The sequence below is a fragment of the Dryobates pubescens genome, chromosome 7 (genome assembly GCF_014839835.1).
Source record: "Dryobates pubescens isolate bDryPub1 chromosome 7, bDryPub1.pri, whole genome shotgun sequence".
NCBI lineage: Eukaryota > Metazoa > Chordata > Aves > Piciformes > Picidae > Dryobates > Dryobates pubescens.
The window spans coordinates 25,430,233-25,436,657 of record NC_071618.1 but is presented as its reverse complement, the minus strand read 5'-3'; positions in this window follow the sequence as shown (position 1 = coordinate 25,436,657).

Sequence of the window (6,425 nt, the reverse complement as noted above, 5' to 3'; positions counted from 1 at the left end):
TTTTCACAAGAGAAATGTGAAATCATTTGATTTCAAGCTTTAAAGAGCACTGCTGGAGCCTGGCATTCATTGAGTAAGTTTATCATTCAGTGAGCAAACTGGACAAGGATGCTGTGAATCCTTGTTATTTATCTTTCTTAGCTTTATTTTTGTATTGACTTTTCTTGAAAAAATGTGAATAGACAATACAAAAAGCAAAAAGGGTAAGTGCATGAAAGAGGAATCAAAAGCAAGGAAATGCATCTTACACTTGACATGTGAAACTCTTTTAAATGAATCTGGGATAAAGCAGGGACCCTTTCAAAGGCATGACTTCCCCTTCTTCAAAAAAGTGTACGTAACTGGAAAGTGACCTGTTAGAGGAAAAGCTCTGCTGGGATGAATATATTTTCTCTCAGTCAAAAATAGCTTGTAAAGAACCTTTTCTTTTTCTTTTCTTTCTGAATAAGCTGTAAAAGGAATATGTTTTCTGTGTAAGGAGGTTAAATTTATTTGTTTAGCAGATTTCTGCTGAAGTTGGATGTCTAGTCAGTGAACGAATACTTCAAAAATTATTTGTGATCTAGTAGTGCCTGAGGTTTAGTTGTAATTTATGGGATGATGTTACCAACTCTTCAGGGGCATGGAAAATATTTATTTCTGTAGTGCTGAGAGAGAGAGAGAGGAAAGGACTGCAGAGAAGGAGGAGAAGGGAGCTGGAGGGGTAACAATCTCTTGCAGTTAAAGAGAGCTGAGAAACACAACGTGACTGCAGAAAGTGACACATGTTTAAAAAGTCCAGGCTACCTAACAGTGTACTGCATGGAGGGTGCTTTTGCAGTAGGTCTGGAGCCAGGATGAAACAGATTAAAAACTTTCTGGAATGCCTGGCATGCCTCTGAGGAGTCACTGGGGCATGAGGATCAAAGAAATATGCAGGAGATGGGTGTTTGGCCACTCATGTTGGTAAATCTGCAGCGAAAGGATGGCTAAACCAACAGGTTAGAAGTTAAGAACCCTACCATGAATGGTCTCCTAGGATTAGGGCTTTATTAGTAAATTGCCTTAGCCACTTAAGTACTTGTGCTTGAAATCTCAGAAACCTTGAGATAATTAGTAGTGGAAATATGAAACATTATCACAGAAATGAAAACTTCTTTGATGAGAGCTTGAAAGGAACGTGTTTAGGACAAGATAAACTAGTCAGAGTACTAAACTGAGCCAATTAAGTCTTTTTCAGCTTGAGACATATATTGTTTGATTCATAAAGCTGAATGAAGTTTCACAGATTCACAAATTGCATTAGGCCAGAAAGGATTCACCAGCTGTCTAATCCCTTCTTCTTGATGCCATTCTGAGGCCATTCAGTGGAATTACGTAGCTCTCAGACACAACCTATATACTGCCCGAGCCCTGTAGGCTTGCTCTTGCTACTTGCTCTTTGGGAGTCCCTGTGTGGCTTTCATTTTAAAATGAAGGTGATTTTCATCTCTCTCTGTAGAACCATGTTTTGGGTTTTTAGTGTAGAAAAAAATGTGCCATCAGAAAGAAAGCAAAATAAATGTTGGAGGCCAGAAGATAATTTTCTGGCTGTTGGGTAAGTCAGCTGGGGGTCAAAGTGAAAACATAGCTTTGGCAAGTTAATAGTGTTTGAGGTTGACAGGCTTGTGTAAGCTTGATGCGGTTAGTCTTCTTCACACAAAATAGTAAATGATGACAAATCACTTTTGCAGATGCAGCTTTTGTTTTGAGCTTAACCACTGTAACTTTATCTCTTCTTAAAGTAGAATATGCCTGCCATCAGGGTCTGTGATCCACAAAGGAATTCAGAGTGACTCGCTCAGACCTAGACATCTTACTTTTGGGCATCCTTCTGATGCTTTCAGTTTTTCTTGCAGTGTATCAGCAAGGAGCCAAACAATTAAATGGAAATGCTGGATAATATCTGAAGTCAGTACAGTTTGTGTACCTAGGACATTAGTCCATGCCCCTTTTTCTTTTTGAGGGTCATGCAAGAGGTTGATTTCCCATCAGACCCTTTTTCAGATGAATATTTTATCCGAACAAACTGAATTATACTAAAATGACATCTGAGGGCAGGAAGAAGCTCCAGAAGTATTATGCTATTCAGGCGCTCTCTAACCTACCTATAATGTTATGTCTCAGACTGAGGATATCTCCATGGGCTTTCCAGAGGACTCTCTGGGGGAAGGCTGGTTGCAGTGAGCCATAGAGGTACCCCACAGTGTCCTGGCCATCAAGAGGTACATATAAACAGGCTGTGCTTTGTATCCTGTGCTAACTTGATTTTCTAGTCTATAGAGATCCTTTATGAAATAGGCAATGTAACAGAGAAGAGGGGTGAATTTTATCTATTTTTTATGCATAGAAGATCTCTCTCAAGCATTCCATCTGGCAAAATTTAACTGACTTCCTCTTCCTCTTCCTCTTCCTCTTCCTCTTCCTCTTCCTCTTCCTCTTCCTCTTCCTCTTCCTCTTCCTCCTCCTCCTCCTCTTCCTCTTCCTCTTCCTCTTCCTCTTCCTCTTCCTCTTCCTCTTCCTCTTCCTCTTCCTCTTCCTCTTCCTCTTCCTCCTCCTCCTCCTCCTCCTCCTCCTCCTCCTCCTCCTCCTCCTCCTCCTCCTCCTCCTCCTCCTCCTCCTCCTCCTCCTCCTCCTCCTCCTCCTTTCCCTTTCCCTTTCCCTTTCCCTTTCCCTTTCCCTTTCCCTTTCCCTTTCCCTTTCCCTTTCCCTTTCCCTTTCCCTTTCCCTTTCCCTTTCCCTTTCCCTTTCCCTTTCCCTTTCCCTTTCCCTTTCCCTTTTTTTTCTTTTCCTTTTATTTGCTTTTTTCTTTTTTTTTTTCATTTGAAATGAGGGGAGGTTAGGATTAACAGTGTAAAATCTTAATGAGCTGATTGTGCTGAGCAGTGCGGTTCGCCTCCATTATTCTCCCAGTCTCGAATGTTTACCAGCCAATCAGAACATTCCTTAAAACCTGAGATTTATAATGAAAAGTCAGCCTTAATTGAATTTCTTTATTAAGAACACCATCAAACAGATACAGAACACCTTACACCACCTTGTTTAAATTAGATTCATTTTTCTGATTAATTATTAAAAGGAAAGTTTAAAAAATCATAAAATCTTAAGTGCTATTAAAAATTGATTAGGAATGCATTTTTTCATTGACCCAGTTTGTATTTTTTTTTTTTTAATTTTTTTTGGGGGGTTGGTTTTTTTTTTTTTTTCAGTCAAAGCTAATACATTTGAGTAGCTGCCTCAGACAGAAGTTTGTAATCATTTGGTCATCAGTCAATTAATCACAGCTTCATAAATATTGATCTCAGATTACATTTATTCTTCATTCTTGAAAGACAGTTTTTTATTAATTTAGGCCCACTCCCATACATTGTGGTTTACACTGAAATTATTTTTAAAAGTTCTATTAAAATTTAATTTGAGCAGCCAGCCAGCAGTGCAGCTGCTGCACATTATGCCACCTTTCGGCAGGCTTGTCACCTCCTTCTGCAAGGTCCTCAGTATCCACAGCTCATACCATAGGGCTTGTCGATCGGCGTATGTTACCTATAAAACCTCTTTAGTTGGAAGTAGCAGGCCTCCGTCATCCCATGCAGAAGAAGCAATTTGGGAGTAAGTGTGGATTTTTCTGAGAGGAAAGAACAGGGCTCTGGTGTTTCCCATTGCCTGCCTAGGGAGGTGGTGGAGTCACCATCCCTGGAGGTGTTCAAGAGGGGATTGGACGTGGCACTTGGTGCCATGGTTTAGTCATGAGGTCTGTGGTGACAGGTTGGACCTGATGATCGTTGAGGTCTCTTCCAGCCTTGGTGATTCTGTGATTCTGTGGCTATGTCCTGATTTCTGGTAGGCTGTCACAGATGGTGGTGCTTTCCTGATGTCTGCACAGTGCTTTGGCTGCTCTTCAGCATCTCCTAAGTGTCAGACAAGATATGTGAGGGGGTGTGTTTGTGGAAAAATACGTTGAATGTTCCCAGCTGTGCTGCAATCTCTGTCATGGAGGCCATACATGAGCTAATGACCCATCCCTGGATGGTGAGGGTGCCTAGGAGTGCTCTTGTAGGGTCTGCTACTGCATCTATTGTGCCTTGGAGTAAATCCAGTACTTTTGCAGGAGCTGGATTTGTAAACAGAAACATCCCAAGCATCTGGAGCAGACACAGTCCTTCTCATAGTACATTCCCTACAACTGAAGCAGTACTGAAGCAATGCTTATTTACATTCTGGTTCAGTTGCAGCCAATAATCTCCATTTTGACAATGAAGTCTTGCGGCTTTGGTTTTGTTTTTTTATGCTTCTTGTTGTAGTTTAAGAAACTGTGGTGGTTTGAGCCTTAGCTGGGATTGAAGAGCTCAGATGGGGGGGGCAAGACTGAGAATCCCTCCCCTGCTCCTCCCCCCTGCCTCCCTTTCCCAATTGACAGAAAAAGGGAAGGGGGAAAGAGCAGGGAGAGATAAGGAATTAAAAAAGGAAAGTAAGTGGGATAAGGAAAAAAGGAGGAGGTAAATCTACCGAGAAATAAGAAATAATTTGGAGTCAGTTTGGAAGTGGAGAGGTAAAATTTTCTTTAAACAGTGTGTGTGTATGTATGTGTATATATATATATATATATATATATATATACAAACAATAACATGAAGGATTCACAAGGGCAAGGAGAATATACAAAACCAACAGTCCTTTGAAGATGCAGTGGGGAGAAAGACCAGGCCTGACCATGTGGCAGAGAACCAGGAAGCCAGCAGTGACTCTTGGTCCTTCTGTCCTGGTGAGGCTGAAGCAAAAGAGGGCAAATGGCTGCAGTGTCTTCCTTTTTATAGGCTTGCTGGAAAGGGAGGGGAAGTGGAACAGACTAACTCAGTTTCCCCCCTCTCTGAAGAGAGCAAGGCTCTCACAACCCCTCCCATCCCCACTTTCAGGATGGGCATAACCCATCACAGAAACACAGATATGGACATGTAAGGGGTAAGAGTACATAGCTGAGGAGTGAGCTGAAGCATTCACTGAGCAGGGTGAATCCTTTTCCACCCTATGCTTTGTGTTTTACTTTGAATGCCGTGCTTTACACTAAGAATGCCAATTTCTGCAGGCCAGGAAGATGTGAATGGTAGACTTTCCATAACAGCTTGTGCAGTGTATTTGGGTTCTCTGTCCTATTCTTAGGTTAAAAAGTATGTTAAGATAAGTCACTGTTCCTCAGTTTCACTTGACTGAGGACTTTAGAGTAATGTGATCACATACCAGTTGTAACCCCAGTGCCTCATCTTTAATGTCTGGAGTCAAAACTAGTTGCCCATTGTTACTCAAACCCCATGGTTATTCTGGCACAGATCTTAGGAGAGGCTTTGAAATACATCTTCAAATCATAGGCTGCAGAGCATCCTGTTGTGCTCTTCAGGAATGCCATGGAGTCACGTGAACTCCTGTCAGCATTCCTTGTTCTTGCTGACATTGGATATGTGTTATATGGACACAGTGTGACTATCCATGTATCTAAGACTGAAAAAAATGTTTTATTTTCAGAATCCTATTCTCCAGTCAACACATACTACTTATTTACCATCTGTTCTGCTGAAATGTAACATGCCTGTATACAATGTGTGTATCCACAGCACTGATTTTTCCTGTAAGACATGAAATCACACTAAAAAATGTTCTCAGGTTTAAGTTCTCTAGCTTGAGTGTGATTTACCATCTTGTTGATCAGAAAAAATAGAGGGGCAAGGATGTGACAAAATAGTTTTTGTGGCAAGTGAAGTGTTTTCCTATCTATTGTGAGTGTGGCCTAAAATGATAGCCAGGCACTTTCCTCTTTAGAAAAAAACTGAGAACTTTAAATCTTGATCACAAAGAGAAAAGCCATTCTGTAAGGATCATGTCAGAGACAACATGTGCAGAGAGCATCCAGGTAACCCATTTATTTTGTAGTAGCTGTGAGGGTTTAAGATCTTACCACTTCTGAGTGCTTTGCTACCCCTTGTCTCCTTATCTGTTTACTGCAAAGTCAAACTAATTTTTGGCTTCTATTGTCTATTGGTTGTCAAGATGCCGGACAAAATTTGTTTTGCATTGTGGCAAATCAAGAAGGGTATTATTTACTACAGAGACAGTAATTTCCATCAAAGAAGTGCTATCAGGGATATATAATGGGGGGCTGTGTTAAATTATGCTAGTTATATCCTTAAAAAGATGCCTGTCTGTATAATCAGAGTGGATTCTGAGTCCAGTTGCAGCTGGCATCTTCAAAAGAGGGGATGCTGAGGAGATCTAGTAAATGTATCACCCTCTGAGCATTTCTTTGCAAGAGTATGGTGGTGGAAACCAGCTGTCTGTTTATCCAGTGATTTGACAGATGCTGGTGTGAATGTGAGTAGCATGCTAAGTTTTATATTGAGCTCAGTAATCCTGGGCAG